This window comes from Protobothrops mucrosquamatus, unplaced genomic scaffold (genome assembly GCF_001527695.2).
Source record: "Protobothrops mucrosquamatus isolate PMUCROS unplaced genomic scaffold, P.Mucros_1.0 scaffold1265, whole genome shotgun sequence".
NCBI classification, from domain to species: Eukaryota; Metazoa; Chordata; class Lepidosauria; order Squamata; family Viperidae; genus Protobothrops; species Protobothrops mucrosquamatus.
In genome coordinates, this window is record NW_015387471.1 from 151853 (window position 1) to 174092 (window position 22240).

At 39.3% G+C, this 22240-nt stretch overlaps 1 protein-coding gene across 1 annotated transcript in view; it reads left to right on the forward strand.

The window, feature by feature from the left end:
* The first annotated feature begins 10896 nt into the window (after positions 1–10896).
* GALNT6 (polypeptide N-acetylgalactosaminyltransferase 6) overlaps positions 10897–22240 on the forward strand; it is a 65887-nt gene continuing 54543 nt past the window's right edge. The window contains exon 1 of the mRNA XM_015821162.1: positions 10897–10915. The gene's annotated coding sequence lies outside the window, so the exon portion shown is untranslated. The remainder of the gene's footprint in view (positions 10916–22240) is intronic.

Below are 22240 nucleotides of genomic sequence, written 5' to 3' on the forward strand. Positions count from 1 at the left end.
ACCACCCAGCTGTTCTGAAAACCTAATCATTTCAACACAGAAAAATAAAAAATTGAAGGAAAATTTAACAGATGAGAAAGTCAGGCTAGTATAGATCATGCCCCATATTCTCTGACATAATGAGATTTCTGGTGACAGTTTGTTTCTGTATATGATTCATTGCTTGAATAGAAAGTCACAGTGTTGTGTCTTGGAATATGAAGTTGGACTCTTAAAATTTATCGTTTCGAGCTTTAGCATCTTCTTCCTCTCTTTAAACAACACGGGTTGTATTCTAATAATATTCCAGAACATTTCATTTTTGCTGCCAAGTTTTCCCACCACTTTGCAAGAACTTTTTAAAATCCTCCAGCATCTTTTAGGAGGGGTAACTCACAACTGGTTATGAATCCCTTTGTAATATACAATATAGAGCTTGGAACCTTGCCAACAAGCTCTGGGTCAGCTAGTCTATCTTGCACTTGTAATTCCTCAAAGCCTTTTTCACTAGCAGATTTTCTTTTGGCAATTCCTGGAATGCAGACCATGGTCAAGCATTTCAGCTTCTGAATCTGAGGAATCAGATGATCCCTGTTTCACCAAGAACCATACAATTCCTCAAAGACCTTATTCTTAAAATCACATAAAGTCGGCTGTGTTAGAGCCCTATTCAAACGAGTACAATCACATTGCAGCACGGCTGAGTCACAGGCGGAGGAGATGAAATACCTATTCGCATATGCCGTAGGAATGGTTACCCCCCCTAGGTTCATTAAATGACATAGCGTGATACCAGAACCACAAAACAGGTGCCAGAGCAATGAAGGACCCCTAGTACGAACGGTGCGGGTATCTTTACCGTATATTAACAACGTATCAGAGGCCACTGCTAGATTACTGGCGCCGTATAACATAAAAGCGGCCCATAAGCCCAATCAGACCTTACGGGCTAAGGTTATCTCAAGATAATTCTTCTCCCCTGTCTCATAGCTGACAAAGTGAGAAAGAGCCTGTGGTCTAGAGGTTAATACATCTGCCTAACATGCAGACAGCCCAGGTTCGAATCTCAGAAGGGTATGTCTGGTTGAAAAGAACTAAAAAGTTCGAAATGGCTATTCCAGTTCTCCCTTAATTCTTTGTTAGCAATCCAAATTTTGAAAAACACATATGATGTTGCAGTTGCGACTGCTAAGCCTATGGATGGCTCTAGTTTGAGCTGATACAGGCAAAAGATTCCTTTCTCCCATATTTGGGCCGACAGGGTGCACCAAACTCAAGATAATATACATACATACATACATACATACATACATATAAAACAAATAACACTAAAACCAGATGAGGTATATATATATATATATATATATTAGGCAGATAGAATCCTGAGTCTGTTTACATAATTTATTTCCAAAATTCAGTAGTGTTGAAATGAATGAACAAGCTGAAGAAAACTTCCCGAGTATGACTTTTAGGATTCTTTCTAACCTCTTTACCAGTGGTGTGGCCATAGGAAATGATTTGCTACAGTATAAAGATTGGATAGATAGATAGATAGATAGATAGATAGATAGATAGATAGATAGATAGATAGATAGATAGATAGATAGATAGATAGATAGATAGATAGATAGATAGATAGATAGATAGATAGATATAGCCTTTACTGTCATTTTTTTTACTGTGGGCGCAATGGCACACATTAAAAATGAAATTTAGTTTCTTGCTCTCAAAGTGTGCACATACATAACACACATTTAAACACACACACAACACGAGAAATAGCATATTAGTCCATTTGTGTATTCCTGTCACATACATGTGCACAGGGTGAGTTACATATAGTCTCTTCTGGGTCACATGACTAGGAGGGAGGAGGATTAGAATGGGCCAGCCAATAACATTCTGAGTTACTATCAGCTGCTTCTTCCTTTAGGATGTCTTCAGAAACTTTTATTTTAATATTTTTCGAATATTTTTCTCTCTAGTAGTATTTATTTAATAAAATTTTATCTTTCTTTTGCCAGTTTTACCTCCAAATTCCTCACACACCAAACTGGGTCCCGTTTTGTTGTTTTCAGAGTTATTCAGTTAAGGAATTAGCAAACAGCATCCCAGACTCTTTTATTTACGACATCCTGTTGGGTTTGAAAAAAACCATAATAAAAAGAATGGCCTTTTCTTCAGGAAAACGATTTGCACCACCTTGTGTTGATTAGAAGGTTTGCAACCAGATCTAATTTTTCACAGAATGCTTGAACAGATCTGTAAAACAATATATATCCAGAATGGATAAAACAATTTACTAGGGTAACTGAAGTTGTGCAAAAGATCTGTATTTTGCTTATATTATTTAATCAATACTTAGTTGGCCAATTTTATCAACTGATAATATAAATTGTGACTCGAGTGATCTTTGAACCAGAGGTGTGTTTGAAACCCAAAGATGATAGTTAGCCAAGAACCTGTGAGTTCTCCTCAGCAGACTTCTTCCCAGTATCTGATACAGTTCACTAACATTAATGTGTGTTGATTTTCTATTTTTGAAATCAAACTTAAGAAAGATAGGCCCAAATGCATGTCCTACTACGTCTCAAACACTCTCAATCCTGTTTCTCCTTCAAGAGGCTTGAAAAATTCTTAAGTTTGTTGCTTGCCTGTGACTGGAAGCATGTTGTAAAATCTGTATTATATCTAGAAGGATAAACAGAATGGGAAACTTTAGCAGTATCAACATAATTTATTCAGATCAACACATTCCTAGGGCACACTTTTATTCACACTACTCTTAAAATAAAGCAACAATAATCAGACAATTGCATTGTTCGATTTTCAAGTGATTCCTAAATAATCTGGCAGATTACAGAAGGCTAGTTTAGCTAATTGCATCACAAATTGTATAAGGGTTATCAAGGTGGGGCCTTGGCTTGGATTTAGGATTATATCCTTGATCTTAAATGTTAGTCCTTAGGAACAGTCGGACAAGTTAGGTCAGTTTCTCTACATTATTGACATACAAAAATGGGAAATTCTGAAGCAGCTGAAGAAACAAGCTTGAAATGTCAGTGTTCTACGTCAAACACCATTGCAACACAGAAACCTGTTTTGCTCAGGGCTCCAGAAAGCATTCAACCTAGAATAGAGTTTATAACATGGGAAGCTGCTAAATATCTATGCCTTTCAACAAGTGACAAAAAGCACTGCCTTTAGCTTGTGGATCGTCATGACCTTTGGACTTTAACTGCAATAAATTCATGTGACGCTGACAGAGGAGAAAGTTCTAATTCCATTTTAATGGAAGTTAATGTAACAGTTATTTTAATTATTTAGAAAAATGAACGGTAAGTATGTATTTTAATTTTTCTTGTACAATCAAAGTTGCCATTTTTTAAAATAACATTGAATTCCTATGTATTGCCCCTAATTTCTGAACAACCTGATACTTTTCATATTCTGAATTTAAGGCCTCTTCTTTGTCATAAAAGAACTTTTGAATGAGCAAAGTTCTAGAATAGTGACAGATAAGAGGAAAACTTTGCGGCTGGAAAATAATTGAAAACAGATTACCTTTCAATCCACTGACATTTATCTTTCCTTCACAGTTTAATGGAGAAAATTCCAGAGAGACTTTCTTAACAGAAATATAACCAACACATGAAAAAGAGGTTATTCTCATGCAAGGATAGGTGCAATTGTTGCCTTATCTACTTGTAATGCAAACCTGTGAACATCTACCCAGCAATTATTTCACTGTGTTCAAGAATTCTTAATAAAACTAATTCTCTGTAAGGGAATAAATAATACAAAAGATTTCCACTATTATATATCACACAGAGAGTTCAAGTTCCAAATAAGCTTCTCCTTTTTATATATCACACAGAGAGTTCAAGTTCCAAATAAGCTTCTCCTTTTTATCTACTTTTATCTACTTTTCTGGTTTTAAGAATAGGTCAAGGGATAATTTTATTTGAAACTTTGATTACTGGGGGAAGTAAATACATTTGGCACATCTTGAAGAATAACGTAAAAAGTACTGCCTTAGATGGTTGAAGCAGCACTTTCTGCAATAAAACACAACATAAAAATGACACATACAATGATATCACTGCACAAATGCCAGCACACATTAGTACTTGCCCTTCAATGTCTGATGCAAGTACCTTACTTGTGGTATTTGTGTGATGAATCATCACATATGCAATCATTTGCTCTTTTGCTCTCATTGAGGATGCTTATGTTTTGGAATACAGTAATGACTGGTTTGCTCCAGTACCCTTCCTCCTGGGGTAGTTGAGGGATTGTATCTAGCTAGTTCAGCCCAATTCACGAAACATTGTTTTGAAAGATTTTCTAGGAAAGGGCACCTATACACTTAGGCTTCAGCAGGATATTTGGGCTGTATGCTTGCAAGGTTGATGGATCAGCAACACAACACTACTAAAGGTACCAGATGAAACAAGTCCAAACATGTCACGGACTAAGCACACAATGGGGTGGAAGACATGGCATGCTGCTACTGCAGGAATCTTTCTCTGAATATAATACTTACCTTACTTGATCTTAATCTGCTCAGTTGCTGCTTAAGTTAAATAACACCCTTGAATCTTTTAGCTGGAAGCTCAGTGGTAAATATCTCCAATCTCTCCTGTCTCAGCCTTGAGATCACCTGCTTACATTTTCTACGCAAACATTTCCAGGTAGCAATAGTGGATCTGAAATAACCAAAGGGCACAATAGAAGCAAAAAAGACATTTAGTCAATACTAAACATTTTTCCTCAACAAAATATGTCAAATCATGATGGTCAGACTTAGAACTTAGTACCATGGGGAAATGCCATAATTTCCTTTGTTTGACACCATTTCACTAGAAAATACAATAAAGGCAAAAACATATAAAGGATGTTGCAGTTTGAAAAGGGCTACTGATAAATATTCAGGGTTGAAGCTGTGTAACAAAAGCGTAATTTGTTAAGATTGTCTAGCAACAAGAGAGAGTGAGTAAACAAATGTAGAAGTTCAGAGATGGCTCAGTCAACTACTATATTTAATTTTAATAAAATTTCATTTAATAAAGAGGTTTTTTAAAGGCATTACTTGGCCATTCTTCTTTTGCATGAATATTGGGAAAGTAAGACAAATACTTCTGAATTTTGCCTTTGGATTCTTGAACCTATTAGCAAACACAGTTCTACAATTTAATTTAAAATAAATATATCATTCAGTTCACGTACCAACAATTACGTATTATGAACAGAGTCATTTTGGAGACAATTTTATATGACATAAATGATGAATTTACTGCATAAATTACTGAGGGAACTAACAATATATCTGCATTTATCCTTAAATGACTCTGGGTGGTTTACAGCTAAAAACTCCAACATGGCTAAAATACAAATCCCAAAACAAAACAAATCAGACCAAAAGGAGAAAAAAGGCAAGACAAAAAGGCTTGACAAAACAACCAAGGCTTCAATAATTTCCTGAAGGTTAAGAGCGACTCAAATCTCTCTATAGGCGAGATAATTCCAGATAGTAGGAACAGTAACAGACTAAGTTACCAAGAAAGAACGAGTTTGGTGAAGTGATTAAAGCACCAAGCTAGAAATTTGTGGCAATATAAACCGGTTTTTAGATTTTGGGGTTTTATTGTAGTCTAAGTGCTTTCAACTATATGTGCAAATGGATTATTTGCAGAAATCAAATCATGATGTGGCTTAAACTTTTTTTCTTTATTGACTGTTCAACTAGTAGTTTCGAAATCTGATCACAATTGTCTTTGATGGAGGGACATTAAGGAACATTTTGCAAATGTGTTGGAGAGCAGAACTGCAGCTTTCAATCTGAAATGCCATTAGTGCCTTGATTCAGAAAAACTCAAAATCTATTTGTATGACGTAGCAATGGCATGGATGGATTTTATTACAACAATTATTTCTAAGGGTTATAAAGAATTATGTAGGGAAGAATTTTTTTTTTAAAAAAAAAGCTTTGAGTACTGGAATCCACCAAAGATTCTATGACACTTTTTCATATCTATATCTATAGTCTTTGAGGGGTATGGCCAGTCAACACCTAACATTAACATACTGGCAAGAGAAAGAAACTGCCTAATATTAGTTCTGCCTCTATAGTTTGTACATAAAATGATTGGAATAGAAAGTGCAAATAATTTGGATTGTTACACCTGGACTTTTGCTTGGTTAATAATTGTAATATATATGCTTATGCAAAGGTTCGAATCTCAGAAGGGTATGGCTGGCTAATGAGAGCTAAGTAGCTCGAAATAGCTATACCAGTCTCCCTTTAACTCATTGTTAGCAATCCAAATTTAACATAAAAATGATTGTCGCAGTAGCGACTGCTGCCTGGGGGATAGCCCTACATTGGCCTGATACAGGCAAAAGATTTCTTCTTCCCATATTTGGGCCAACAGGGTGCATCGTAAAAAACACTTAAGACATATATAGAGAGGGAGGGAGGGAGGGAGGGAGGGAGAGAGAGAGAGAGAGAGAGAGAGAGAGAGAGAGAGAGAGAGAGAGAGAGAGAGAGAGAGAGAGAGAGAGAGAGACTATTTCCCTCCCTCCTTCCTTTCAAAGCAAACTCCTGAAATTGCTTCCTCAGTATGCCTCCTTCCAACCCAGGCTGCCTGCATCTTTTTTATAGTGTGGTGGAAATATTTCCAGATAAAACATTGGGCTGCAGCCATATACCCATTTCTGGTTACTGAGTGTGTCACTGAAGTCAATATGGAGTCCAGAGGAATTTGTGAAAAGAAAGATAACCCAAGAGGTTGACATTCTGCTTTATAGGAGCCAACCTTCTGTTTAGGTTATAAAATCAAATCAATCTAAAAATTAAAAAGATTAGCTGAGGCAGGACGCTTGCTTGATGCCAAGGAAGGGGTCTCTAGATATATTAGAATAACTGGCTTCTGTGTTGGGCTCTGCAGGATAACTATTTGCTTCCAACTTCAAATGATTAATAAGCAAAGAGCAAGTTGCAGAACTTCTAATTCAGTACTTACAATCTCATCCAACTCTATCATGCCATCCTTGTTTGAGCATTAAAATTAAATTAGAAAATATTAATATTTCCTGTTATTATCTGACTCATTAAACAAAGATTATCAGAAAATAAGATAGAATCTTCAGATCATTTGAAGAATGGTTTAAGAAAATGATTTATTCCAAACTTGATCATCATAACTTCTTAGCTGTGAAACAATGGAAACTATAGTTAGTTGAAGATATCAGCAACTTGTTTGCCTACCAAAAATAAGATCATGACTCAGGAAATATTGTTCATATTTGTCTCTCAACAGCCTCAAATATGCTTGATGAGAACACACCTTTTTCCCTGGTGTCTATTTCCTTTATATTCCAAATTTAGCCTAGAACTTCCAGAAATCTAATTAAAGAAAAGCATCAGCTGAGAAAAAGCAACCAAATAGAAAGAAATAGAAATACTTTTAAGCAAATCCTTTTTTATAACTTGCCGTTTACTGTATACATTAAACCATCTTGTTTATAAATTACATTGTCGTTTATTTCACATGGATCATTTCCATGGAGCCACCAGCCTTCTCCTTTAAATCTCTGGCAGCAATTTTGTGCTGCCCTATACAATCTCACTTCTGTGCTTTGGCCTCTCTTGCAGTGGGCTTTTGACCATAGAAGGAAATGGGGAAATCCCAGGAGAAAGGATGAGTTGAATGTTCCCAATGAAGGGAAACTGCCTGCCCCATCAGGAGAAACATTATACAACTGTCTACATAATTTCCCCCCCTGAAAATAATCATTCTTCCCTCAGCTCCTGGTCTCAGGCCAAGTGCTCCTCACTCCCTTATAGAAATTAAACCATCAGAGCATTGGGGCTGCTGAATCATTTTCACAGTCATTATTAATGAAACACAGGAATACTACCTGGGTGGCTTCGCTCTCCCCCACCTCCAATAGTAACTGCTGGGGAATGACCGAGCAAATGCAGTTTACAACATTCAGAATATGGGATTCCCAATGAAATGCCATTCTTCCCCTTCTCCTACTGGCCAGCTGCAAGAAAGTACTGATTGGCTCAAACTGTTTTCAACATTTTAGTTTGACATAGAAGTAGCCTTCCATTATTTCCTTTATCATTCCAGCTCCTTTTTGCCTTTTTTCTTCAAGTGACTCCGCTTGCATGCCATGTCTCTGAATTACACTGGGTTTTAAAAATTACTTCCTCAGTGCTTTTTACATTGAGTGTATTGGAGAAGGGCGTCTTGAGGGCAGACCCAGAGCAGTTGTATCCATGTAATACAGGAGAGATAGAAACGGTAGCCCATCGGCTGTTAGAATCATTTTATGATAGTGGCTTCCACTAAGAACATAATTTCCTTCTTCCAAAAATTTTACTGACTGCCAAGTTATTATCTAGAAAGCACACCAACTGCTGGTAATCCTATTTCCTGCTAGGGCCTTGATCAAATGCTTACAACACTGACCTAAGATAGGAAATATACTCTCAATGTACTTACTTCCATTTTAAGCTAAGTAAACATGAATGTGTTGTTTTCATCTGAGCATTTATTTAAAAGATGTATATGGCCGCCTATCTTAAGCAACTCTGGACAGTGCATCACAATAAATGAATCTTTAAAGATGGACCCTGGAGGGAGAGAAATGGTTGAAATTTGCTACGTTCCTAATCTGAAACACGAATTACTTCTGGGAGGGAGAATTAAAAGAATGAAACCAATTTATAGCAGAACTCAGGCTAGCCTTGCAGTACCACAAAAACAGGACCTCCGAGGGAAAAGTTCCTCAAGGGATTTTTTTCTGAGGGAAGTTAAACTTATAACCTGAAACATAGTAGAGGTTACACATAATGCAGATGAGGAGACTTTGGGTCTTCCTTTTCTGTATACGAGGAATTGGAAGGGAGACATTTCCAGCAGTAACCAGAAATGTGGGCTTCCTGAGGGAGGCACACCATATTCTCCCTCTGTAGAACACACCAAGAGCTGTGATGGGCTTGACTAAGGCCTGCCTATGCCACTGTGGTTCCACCTGGTCAGATGCAAGCTCCTGGGATGCTGAAAACAAGATTGAAAAGCAACAGCATGGCTCCATGCTCTTCTTCAGTTGATCCTGAAGAGCAGCCTTGCTTAGATTGAAACTATCTTAAATGAAATTTCCTCAAAAGCCCATTGCAGCAATCAGCCATTCCTTTCTCCTGCTCTTACTGCATCATCTGTTTGCACAGTCAATGGTGGACCTGCATTCAGAAAATGTTTGTTCTGATAGGAATGGAAAATCTGTAGCTGTGCAGCAATTGGTGTACACCAGTTTAGTGTAGTGGTAAAGGTACCACCCAGTTAAAAACTGGGTGACCATGAGTTCTAGTCCTGCCTTAGGTATGAAAGCCGGTTAGATGACTTTGAGCTAGTTATTCTCTCTCAGCCTAACCCACCTCACAGGGTGGCTGTTGTAAGAAAAACAGGAGAAGGAAGAAGTATTAGGCATGTTTGCCTCCTTGAGTTACAGGTAGTCCTCAACTTAAAACCACAATTGATACCAAATTTCCATTGCTAAGCAAGAAATTTGTTAAGTGAGGTTTGCCCCATTTCCCGACCTCTTTTGCCACAGTTGTTAAACAAATCACTGCAGTTGTTAAGTAAATTGTGAGGTCATCACATGACCCTGGGATCATGCAACTGTCATAAATATATGTCAGTTGTCAAACTCCTGAATTTCGATCACATGACCATGCGGATGCAGTGACGGTCATAAGTGTGAAAACCAGTCATAGGTCACTTTTTCCAATGTTGTTGTAACTTTGAATTGTCACTAAATGAATGGTTGTAACTTAAGGACTACCTGTACGTATAAAGTAATAAACGTGGAATAAAAATCTAAATAAAATAAATTCCTAGCATCTCCAACCTTTGGCAGAGGGAGCTGCAGATTCTGGAAATTGAACTCCACCTACTGTTCAGGGCACTAATTATCTAAGGTTCTCTTCACGGGGACTTAATACATTAAGTACTTAATGTACTTAATACATTCAGTATTATGATTTAATTTGATGTACTTTGTTGAATAAGTCAGATGTTAGGTCAGAAACCATACTTCACAACTCCTTCACGCTAAGCCCCGCGGCAGTGCATTTGGTGCAAGTTAGCAAACCCTTTCTATTTGGTCTTTAAAGCCCTCCACCTTTTCCTGACAGGCAGTAATTCACTGGAGAACCTATTTAAAAGCTGCCTTCTGTGTCGTTGCTCAGATGTAATCTACAAGTTGAGTCATGAATACAGCGGCAATTTGGAACCTCTGTAGCTGAACCGCATGAGATTATATTTTGAGTAAAGTTTACATCCTAAGAAGTATGTGTGTGTGTGTGTGTGTAAAACAATAAGCATATAGTTTTTGTCCCAAACACAATGGCTTTTGTGACCAAGACCTCACAACTGTGTAAGTGGCTTTTGTGACCAAGACCTCACAACTGTGTAACTTCCTTTGGCCACAGGGAAAAAAAAAAAAAAGCATGCGTGCAAATGGTACATGGTTGGAGTGGTTTTAAAGCCACAATCCTCCCCATCCCGCCCTTTTTTCTCTCTCTCCCCCCACCGCTTAATCCATCCGTTTATTTCTTGAACGCTGAAACTCGCGAAACGGCGGCTGATGAGATTCCAGCCTCGAGATAAGAAGCAGGTTGGTGACGTTGCGGCGCTAGGACCCAGCAGCCGGGCTCGCTTACACCTGTGCCGAAGGCGGCGGAGTTCCCCAGTGCCTCGCCTGAGGTCGGCTGCAGGTGAGAAGTCAGAGGCAGGCAGGCAGGCAGGCAGTTAAGCAGTTGCCCCTCCCTTCCTCGCCTTTCTCCTGCTCCATCCCCTGTTACCAGCCTTGCGCGCGAAGTGGCTCCTCCGAGCCCGACCTCTCCTTAAGCTCTTGCTGGGTGAGTCTCTTGGCGCTCTTCTTTGTGTTTCTCGGGGTCTGGCCGTGGCGTGACCTCTGCGAGGCTCGCCGGACTTTGGGGCAAAGGCTGGGAGGCGCCCTGCTCTGCTCTGGACGGCGCGCGAAGAAGGCTGCAGGTTTAGCAGCGTCCCATTCTTGGAAGGAGCCGCGGTGATCTCGCGTCCCGGACGCGGAGGAGGCGGGGGGGGGGGGGAACGGGACAAAGTGTAACTGCAAGCAAGGTCGAGTAGCTCCGGCATTGGGGCGTTCATATAGGTGGGGTTTCACTGTCAAGCCTACCCTAGATAACTGCATTTTTGCTTTCCCCCCCCCCCTTTTTTTTTTTTTTTAGTTTTCTTTCGCTTCCAAACCAAACCCGGAATCTTAGGTTTAATCCTAGCCTGCCCCCGGAAGATTAGGCTTGAAATAGCGGGGGAACCGAGTTTACTTAGCTTGTTGGTCTGTGGAGGGGAAGTCCCGGTGGAGGAAAGAGTAAGTCGTTTTTAGTCTCTGTTACGACTTAAGTGCCACCCTTGGAGGTTGAGGGTTATTTTTGTTCATTTCCTTCATTACTTCCTACGGTACTTGAGTTCTTCTTTCTCACTGCCATTTTGTTCTCTTAAATTAAGACAACTTTCCCCAACCGGGTGCTTTTCAGATATATTCGGAGAGTAAGTTCCAGGAACTGTAATTGGGCGAAGGTTGCTTGAAAATAACTCAAATTCGGGGGGGGATGGTATCACTGAAACAATCCATTTCAGGTCCCCAGCCCATCAGAGGAGTGACTTTGGGGGGGGGAGGTAGTTACCTAACAGCACTGTTGTGTTAAAAAGTGTTAAACCTGAGAGCCTTATTTAGTACAAGAAGATGATTGAAAGGTAGTAAGGTAAGGATCTCCTGTGCTTGGTTGCTCAGCTCATTCTGCTGAGGAAGATCCTGGCTGTCTGCCTCTTAACTCTAACCCTGCCATCACAACTGCCACCACACGGCACTGAGACCCCACCACTACCTTTAGGTGGCAGGCTTTTCAACAATACAAGCTGGTGCAAAGAATGCTTAAGCTGAAGTAGAATAAATTCTATGTGTGTATGCAGGACTTGCCTTGATTTTGAAGGTGCTCAGTAGGGTTAGATCTTGGGTGGGAGACAACCAGGAAATCCTAGGTCTGTAGATGAAACTGGGTCATTGAAAGCCATCCTGGAAGAAGGCATTGGCAGACCAGTTCTATATTATTGTGAAGAAAACTATATGCTATGTAGTTGCCTGTAATCAAGTCCAGCTTAACTGGTGGTCATCTCTACCATTATGCTGTAGGTATCACTTTTAGCTCTGTTAGCAGTGTATTATTTGCTTTGAGACAGAGTCCATTCAGCTGCTCATTAATATCAACTGCCATCTGCATCTAAATACGTATGTTGCAACTCAAAAAGTTCTCCAGAAGTCAAAAAAGTTACTGGACTGTGTCAGTAATGGATGAAAATCATGTAATTCTTTAACCTCTTTAATGTCTTTTAACTCTGGCAGTAATTTTTGAAGAGGAAGGAAGTCCTTTATGTATATATTATTATGGTAATTCTTACTTTAGGAAAATGAAATGCAAGGAAGGTTGATAATTATCACTATCCCTGTTAGAAAGGAAGTGAGAAAAAAAATAACTTGCTGGAAGCCACTAGTTATCAGTTGAAGCAAGATGTAAAATGTGGAGTTTAAGGTTCCAAGGAGACTATATGCTTTGGGATATCATGCAGCTATATCTTGACTTCTCTTAGATGAATCACAGGATTGGGTGGAATTATTGTTTTATTGACTCTTAGCCTTCAACTCCCCAGTCATGATGGGAATAGAAATAGTGTGTCATTTCTGCCACTCCCCCATCCTATGAGCAGAAGAAAGTTCCTCAAAGGAGACATTCCTATACTGTAATTACAGAACATTACAGTATAGGTAGCTAGAGGGAGCCAGTGAGTTAAAAGTTGGGCTAAGCCTTGAGGCTGGAGACTTTTATTAGCAGGAAAAATAGTTTGGGACACACAAGGTAAAAATAGCTAGTATTTCAGGTCTAAATCTTGCTCACCAAAGGGGATGTTTGAACAGAAGCAATGAGAAAAATTGTCTCACTTCCTCAAGGCTGCTTGCATGAAATGAAAGTGAACCAGTTGGATCTCCAACAGTAAATTAAGTAAAAAAAAAAAAAAAAGGAACAGAATTGTCATGGACAATAAAAACAATTCATCTTGCCTTTGTTCAAATATTCAGCTGTTTCACCTGAAGTATTAGCACAGTGCTCCCCAAAATTGCTGCAGTTGTAGGACACTATTTAGAAAATGTGGGGATCCCACAATTAAACATAAACCCTCTCTCTATGCTTGCGTCTAAGAGCATGTCAGTTAACATTTGCTAGTGAATAAAATACTGGCAGTATTGTGTATATTTTCATACCCCCATTTAAAAAGATTTTTTTAAAAAATATCTTACCAAGGATGTAATCCAAAATTAAGGCTTTAATTACAGGTTGAGACAGGGGCTGTGCTGGCAAGTGGACTGGTCTAGTTAACGTGACCACTGAGTGGGTCATTAGTGACACTGAAGATCAGCTGTGGATGGTGATTTTGGGATGCTGCTATGAGTCATCAGTGGCCCCACTTTGAGAGTCTCTAAATTACCAGGTAATCCACATAGTGATGGTAGCAGAAAGACGCATCACAGGAAAGGAGAATCCTTCCTCTTAAATGTATAAGTAACGTTAAAGAGTGAAAGTGAAGATCTGGGCTCCCTAGAACAGGGGAGCTGCCGGCCCATGGACCGGACGCATCATGTGGAAGCCGCGCCCACCCCATTGCCGGCAATGGCAAAACTCTCCTGATACGTTGTGCGACGTCATGTGACATTGCGAGTTTGACATGTCTGCCCTAGCAGAGGCGTAGCGTGGGGGGTGCAGGGGGGGCCGGCCGCACCAGGTGCAACATCTGGGGGGGCGCGCTCGCACTCGCAGCTCTCTGCCCCTGCCTGGCTCACTCACTCTCTCTGCAGTGCTGGCTGTGCGAATCCGATCCAAGCCGCCGGGTCGCCGACGCCGCCCACTGTGGAGGGGGGCACAAATTACTTGCCCCGGGTGCTGACAACCCACGCTACGCCACTGTGCCCTAGAATAGCTCTTCTGCTTTGTGGAATTTTGTTTTATGTGAGCCCACATAACTTCCCCTTTTTTAAATCTGTGTTTGGTAGTTATGTTTTATGTGTTTTACCAAAATGCATAACAAAGATAAACAGACTCAAGTTTTGGTTCCTTCTAATTTTCTTGGTTGAACTCTCCGACTAGTTTGACATCTGCATATTACAGGTAGTCCTCGACTTAACAGTTCGTTTAGTGATCAAAATTACCAAGGCACTGAAAAATGTGTCTTATGATCATTTTTCATACTTACGACCATTGCAGCATGGTGATGTGACCAGAATTCGGATGCTTGTCAACTGGTTGATATTTATGACGTTTGCAGTGTCCCAGGGTCATGTGATCACCTTTTGCGACCTTATGACAAGCAAGATAAATGGGGGAAGCCAGATTCACTTAACAATCGGGTTACTGACTTATCAACTGCAGTAATTCACTTACCTGTGGCAAGAAAGGTCATAAAATGGCTTAACTGTGGCAAAAAAGGTCGTAAATGGGGCAAAACTCGCTTAACAAATGTCTCAACATCAGAAATTTTAGGCTCAATTGTATTTCCTGAACATCAACTCTCGCCTGCATAATTAATATTAAAAAATGATTCCACATTCTATTAATGATTTTTACAAAACAGAACAACATTGCAAACCAGTGAGTTACAACCCTAATTGAGCCATATAGTTATGGTAGTAAATCAGGTCACCATGTGACTGGACCCTTTTTTATGACCTTTTTTTGTGGTAGTCATAAAGCAAACCCACTGTTCACTATGGGGCAGGTTTTGCCCAAAGTAGATGCTGGTTTCTAGCAAAAACATAAATCATGGTCAATTCAGGGCTTGGATAAATGTGGTAAGGCCCAACTGTTAAAAGATAAATGACTTTAATCTCTGGTTTTGATTCGTCCATATAGCCTTCATGGCAGCGGTATGAAAATGAGGATGAGAATATAGCCCCCTGAAGGCTTACTTCCAATTTGCTGATCTAACCTACTTCCTGGGATTTTCTCATGGTCTCCTATCCATGTAGTTAAGACTGAGTCAAAATCAGCTCAGTGCTGCCACCTGCTGATCTACTTGATTACTGCACACTGCTAACTGGCCACTTCAAGCAGATGATGTTGGTTTGTGACCACAAGTTTCTACCCCACTCTTCTACTCTGACAAGTACTCCTGGTGGCTAAAACTATTTTGAAATAATATGCAGGCATCCTATCAATTGGCAGGAGTGTCCAGAATGAGGACGAAAAAACTAAGATGGGGACCCCAAAGGTGCTTTTTCAAAAGACAACTGGATATTCTTTGTTTTATTTGAAGACGTTTCGCTTCTCATCCAAGAAGCTTCTTCAGTTCTGAATGTTTCAATTCTCATCTAAGCTTCTTGGATGAGAAGTGAAACATTTTCAAGCAAAAAAGTCCAGTTGTCTTTTGAAAAAGCACCTTTGGGACAACGGTGATCCGGATGACTGAGAATCTCCATAGATACTAAGATGGGGGCCATTATGGTGCAATTAAGCTCTACCTGTTTTTTAGGTTTGTAACCTGTGCAATAAAAGGGTACATTGTGACCACTATGTTCTCTTTTTTTTAATCTAGTGGATGTTCCTGTTAATTGACTTCCAAGTGGTGTTTAGATGACATTTTGTCTTTCATCCTACATGTCAAATTCTTTTGGGCCATTATTGATTTAGGAGTTTTAATATCAGGAGATGTTGACCCACAATTCAACGGAAATAAAACTCTAGTTGAGAAGGAAGATCACTGTAGTCACAAGAGGTAGAGGCTGATGTCTTAGGAGTAATGTTTTGAGCTATCTTGAACATCGTTGTTGTGACTAAGTCTAAATTAAACGCTTGCCTAAAAATGATTCAACTTTTTACACAGGTGATGGCTAACTTGACAGCATCGTAATATACCCCTCCCAAGATAGTTATTTTAATATGAATATGAGCAAACCAGTTTTCTAGTGTAATCCTTTGAAACAAAGTCCAAGAAATTTGGAAGTGACCAGATTGAGGAAATATTTTTTGGGCAAAACATATTCAGTTATATGGATGCAAATTTATATATATTTGTGGAAAATGAATGTGTGTGTGTATGAACCAATCTAACCTGCAATCTTGTATGCAACTTTATGTGAGAATCACATTTAACTAAGTTTGTATGTGCCAAATTATAGTTTAAAACATGGTTTGCTGAAAAGGCTGTAGTAACCTGGTTCATGCTAGAAGCTAAGCTACAAACCTACGAGTCTTGATGATGAATTTACCACTAGTTGAAATTTTATTTATTTTACAATACTTCTAACCCAATTCCCAATGACTGTGAGCCAAGTACGAAAACTACCCCCTCCCCCCCAAATCAAACACATAATAAATAAATAAATCAGAACAATGTCGGAAAGGAAAGGAAGGAAAACTGGAAGTCAGTTGTGCTGTCAGGACTCATTTGAGGGATTAAAGCCCAGCTTGGTAAAATGAATAGAAGGGGACCTACCTTCCAAACTCAAACTTCCCCAATTCAGAAGTAACAAAATGCCATTATTTAAAGAGAATGAAGGAATTCCATTCTTGCTGGAATTGATAAGGAAAACTAGATGGTGGCAACCCTTTTTTGACACCCCCAAAAAGCAAACTTCTCTACCTATTTGTGCTTCTTTATGAGAAAGACTAATTAAATACAATCAATCACTTTTCTGAGTGTACATTTGGAGTTATAAATCCTCAGGCTGTTTCCCTTGATAATGAGATCATGGGGATTAAATTTAAGCCCATCAAAATTAAATGTTAATTTCAGTGCTAACAAGGCAGCCTGCTTCCAAGACTTGGTATCCGTTAGCTGTCCAGAGATCATGATCTCTTAAATAAGACATCAGCTGGTACAATACAAAATTTGTTGGTTTGCTTTCCTTTTTGCTGAAGAGGGAACACCATGCAAGGAACAAATGGGGAATGGCAGGGAAAACAGGGAAATCTTCACCAATACCTTGAGCTCTTGGCTTTCAGCTCTTTCATAAATATGTCTCAGATTGCCTGGTCAATCATTTGGTTTGTTTGGTTTTAAATAACCTTAAAATGCATTATAAGCCCTGGTTTTTAATGTAGCACAGCCAGTATTGAGTTGTTCAACAAACCATGGCTTCATGCAATGTTTGAACTAAGTCCGAGTCCAATGAAAATAATTTCTGTGGAAAATCATAAGGGAAACATTTAGAACAATTGTAGAAAGGATTCCTCAAACGGATATCTTCAAGGTGTGCTGGAACTCAACTTCCACAATCCCCAGCTGCATGTTTGCTGAGAATTGTACAGGATGTACAAACCCCCCCCCCAAAGAGCACCCTTGCCCTAAACTGTCTAAAATCTCAAATTCTGATACTTGTGATTGTTCTAAATTACTTATTAAAAAGAATTCAAGAAAGCAACAATAATTTAACTGTATAGCCTACAATAGTACTTTCTATTGCATATTGCATATTTCTTCCCGGTCATGATCATTCTTGCCATAGGCAAGATGAAAGCACAATTGGGTAAAATTATGTGGAAGAACCTGCTCTTCCCCACCCCCACCCCAGCCACCTCCTTTTCCAGTGTGGGACCAAATTGATCTTTTTTCAGGTGAAATCGGGGACGATTCACAAACAATTTTTTGCAAATTTATTTAACAAATGCCCAGAGTTTAGGTTTTTAATGCTTAAGTTCTTGGAAGGGAAAGTAGTTTATATCAAAATAGACCAGCAATATGGAAACTGAATGTTGGTTTCAGCCTTAATGGCAGTATGTGCTCACATGCACAATATATTAAAGAGAGCTGCTGCTTAAAAAGATAATCTTGGAACCTAGAAGGTATGAGCCATTATTAACTAATATATAACATTCCACCTTGCATGGGTGTTGGAATTATGAAAGCCCAGCACTTCAGAAAGGCAAAAAAACTGGGAGAGGCTGTTTGGAATTGATCCAAACTTGTAGAGTTGGATTGCTTAATCTCCTTTTTCACTTTTAGAAAGGTTTTTAAGTACATCTCTAATTGTTCATCACCTTAATTCATCTTTAATGTTCTTCGTGGGGGTTTTTTCTCCAAATAACTTCAGTAATTGATAGTATATAAAGTAGGCATATCAAACATTCAGGTCAATAAATCACAACAAAAAGTTAGGAGTTTTCCTTGCCTCTTGCCTGTTTTTTCACGTTTGTTTGTAGCCACGATATAAAGCCAAATAGATGAATTAAACATATGTATGCTTATGTTTATGTAATGTGCTAAGCCAAAATCATTATGTTAAAATAGGACATGAAACATTAATAGACATTCCAGAAGACATTAGCTAGGGAAGCACCAAGTAATCCTACTAGCACTAATAAGGTTTTATCCACATGTGGTTTTAGACTGATATTGGCTCATTTTACCAATAAAGATAAAGTGGGGCAGAGAAGATTTTGTATGTTTCTTATGTGAAACACAAAATCTTTGAAGGAAACATATAATAAGATTATTGCAAGAGACACACCAGATGCTATAAACTTTCTTTTTCCCACCTGATACCTTTTACAGGTGCTGCAGTCCAGTTTTAAAGACAGTCCCTGATTAAAAGAGCTGGTGTATTGACAGGGCTGGGAAAACCACAGATTACACATTTTTAAGCACTATTACTATTACAGGTAGTCCTCGGCTTACGACCACAATTGAGTCCAAAACTTCCACTGCTAAGCAAGTCAGTCGTTAAGTGAGTTTTTCCCCATTTACGACCATTCTTGCCGCAGTTATTAAGTGAACACTGTAGTTTTTAAGTGAATCATGTGGTCATTAAATGAATCTGGCTTCCCCCGTTGGCTTTGCTTGTCAGAAGCTGGCTGGGAAGGTTACAAATGATGATCACATGACCCCAGGACAGTGCAACTGTCATAAGTTCATGCCAGTTGCCACGCGTCTGAATTTTGATCATGTGACCATGGGGATGCTACACTGGTCGTAAGTGTGAAAACTGGTCATAAACCACTTTTTTCAGTGTATTGGAACTTTGGTCACTAAATGAATGGTTATAAGTCAAAGACTACCTATATTATTATAAAGGATAACTTTACCTGATTTTCTTTTTCTTTTAAGAATCTAGATTTCTAGTTAGGTTCTCTTGAAACCCAAATGCCCTAAATGTCAGCATCTCTGCAGCGAAGGTATCAATAATGCTTGAGGTCAAAAAATTTGAAATTGTGCTCTGGGAAGGAAAGTGCATATCTGGGGACATTGTAAGTTATTTTTCTGAATGAGAATTAAAAATAATTGAGTAAGAAATGAAGCAGTATGAGCTTTTCCAATGCTTATATTTCACCTCTCAGGTAAATAAAACCACCGTCATGTTTGGTAAAAATCTGATATAGATATGTCATTTTCCTTTCTGTGAAATTTTCCTATTTCATGTAATTATTTTTAGCTCAGTGCTTTATAAGGACAGAAAGATAATTACTCTTCAGGGTAGTGTAGCAAATAAGAGAACATTTTAGGGTCTCTGCCTTCTGCTTTAATTAATGGATTACTGAGCTTTCTTCATGTACAGTATTTCTTAAATTGTTCCTTTACCTATTGTTTGAATTTCATGCAAGTAAACATGTACAGGTAGTCCTTGACTTACAACAGTTCATTTAGTGACTGTTCAAGGTTACAAAGGCACTGAAAAAAGTGACTGATAACCATTTTTCACACTTACGATAGTTGCAGCATCCTCATGGTCATGTGATCAAAATTCAGCGCTTGACAACTGACTCATATTTATGACGGTTGCAGTGTCCAGGGGGTCATGTGATCCCCTTTTGTGACCTTCTGGCAAGCAAAGGAAGCCTGATTCACTTTACAACCATGTTACTCACTTTACAACCACAGTGGCTGTCTTAACAATTGTGACAAGACAGGTCATAAAATGCGGCAAAACTCACTTAACAAAAATTTGGGGCTCAATTGTAGTCGTAAGTGAAGGACTACCTGTATGTAACATCAAATGTGAGTGCATAAATGAGGAACCATCTGAGACTGCAAGTTGGACTGGAAAAAAATATCCCAGAATGAGACAGTGGCCAAAAATTACAGCTGCTAAGAGATGGTTGTGTCCATGAATGTCACCCAGTGTAGAACTTGACTCTAATGTGACTATTACTTGCTTTTCCTGATACATAAATCCTGCTTCTTGTGCTCCAGCGTGACAGAGTTACTAATCCAAATTATTAGTCTCTGTATCAAGATAATGCTTGTGACTCACTCTTTTCTTGTTAAAGATCATTCTTAGTGCATAAGCCCTGAACTTGTACCCTCAAATCCTGCATGGGTGGTACCATTTTTGAAGCCTTGTCATGATCCTAGGCAGAGTGGATTACATCAGGTTGGATGGATAAATTCACCTGAGAATATTTTCATATATTCGTGTTCTGATAAACTTTCATGGCAAGCATTCAGATCAAACTACATCGAGTTCCAAGAATTCTCACTCAAATTATGTTGGTGATATCTGTATTTCCAAGATGCTGTATGCCTGCATTGCCCTTGTTTTACTTGCCAGTAATTTACTTCACCAGACATGCCCGAGAACAGAATTTTTCCAGGCATATGGCTCAGAAGATGGGAAGCATCTCATTTGGATGTGTAGGACAAACAGTTACCTCTGTAATATAGGTAGTCCTCAACTTAAAACAGTTCTTTTAGTGACCATTCAAAGTTACAACGGCACTGAAAAAAGTGACTTGTAACCGACATGTTAATATTTATGTTATGTTAACAGTTATACGGGCATAATATTTCACCAGTTCAGTATCAATACACTACATATATTCAGTTCACAACACTTTGGGGAAGATATGTTGGAAAGCTGTCAGGCTGGAAGGAGGAGTCAAGCGGGGAATTAGTCTTGAGTCCTTGTGCAGCTGCAAAAGGTAGATTCTTGTAATATAGGTAGAAGTCAATAAAGTTGCTCGCTTGAGCTATTGTTAGTAGATCTGGTTGCTTGTGCCTGAAAAGATGCTAATTCTGGCTTTCACATTATTCTGATGAAGGCTAAGAAATGAGGCCAAGTGACTACTCAGCCAGTAATGTCTGTCTCACTTGTTTTCTGCCTTTTATCCTTCCCAGTCTTTGTTTTTTTTAATTATCTATTTAGTTTTGAATAGCTTTTATGATGCCTCACAGAGGCGTAGCCTGGGGGGTGCAGGGGGGGCCGGGCGCAACATCTGGGGGGGCGCGCTCGCACTCGCAGCTCTCTGCCCCTGCCTGGCTCACTCACTCTCTCTGCAGTGCTGGCTGTGCGAATCCGATCCAAGCCGCCGGGTCGCCGACGCCGCCCACTGTGGAGGGGGGCGCAAATTACTTGCCCCGGGTGCTGACAACCCACGCTACGCCACTGATGCCTCATGACCCAGTTTAATAAAGTTATACAGCCAGCTCAATTTAATAAAGTTATAAAGCCCATTCAATGAAAAGAGTACCACCAATTCTGTAAATTAGCAAACAATGAACAGTGAATATTCATATACTGGCTAGAAATACTTTCAAAAATCATAACAGAATTTTGTATGGGGGGACATTTACAACTTTCACAGCTGTGATTGGTTTTCACAGTCTATAGAGATTTTTTTTCCATCACCTGTGATTATTTAGTTCTTTTGTCAGCTGTATTTAGTCATTTAACACTGGATTTCATGCATTGTATCTCTGCTGATTCATTCTCTAATTAATTGCAGAATTTGGAAGGCATGATGGATACTTTAGTTTAGTTCACTTGGGGCACCGTCCCTTTTCAAGAGCAGATGGGATATGCTGAGTCTTGTCAGGAAAGATGGTTCTATAAGTTCTGGAGCTGACTCTTGTATAGTTTTGAAGTTAATAACCAGTATTTTGAACTGGGTCTGTAAAGAAAGCAGTAATCTGAGTAGTGACTGTAGCCTGGATGTTACCTAAATAGGTGACCTCAGTTAACAGAATGACTGGTACACTCTAGAACGTAGGTGTCAAACTCTATCGCATCACATGACATATTGCGATGGTTTTTGCCTTTGTGGAGCCAGGGTGGGTGTGGCCTGTATGTGACGCATCCGGCCTGTGGGCCGCCAGTTTGACACCCCTGCTCTAGAGCAATGGGAACGTCTGAAGCATTTTTTAAATGGAGCCCCACGTAAAGT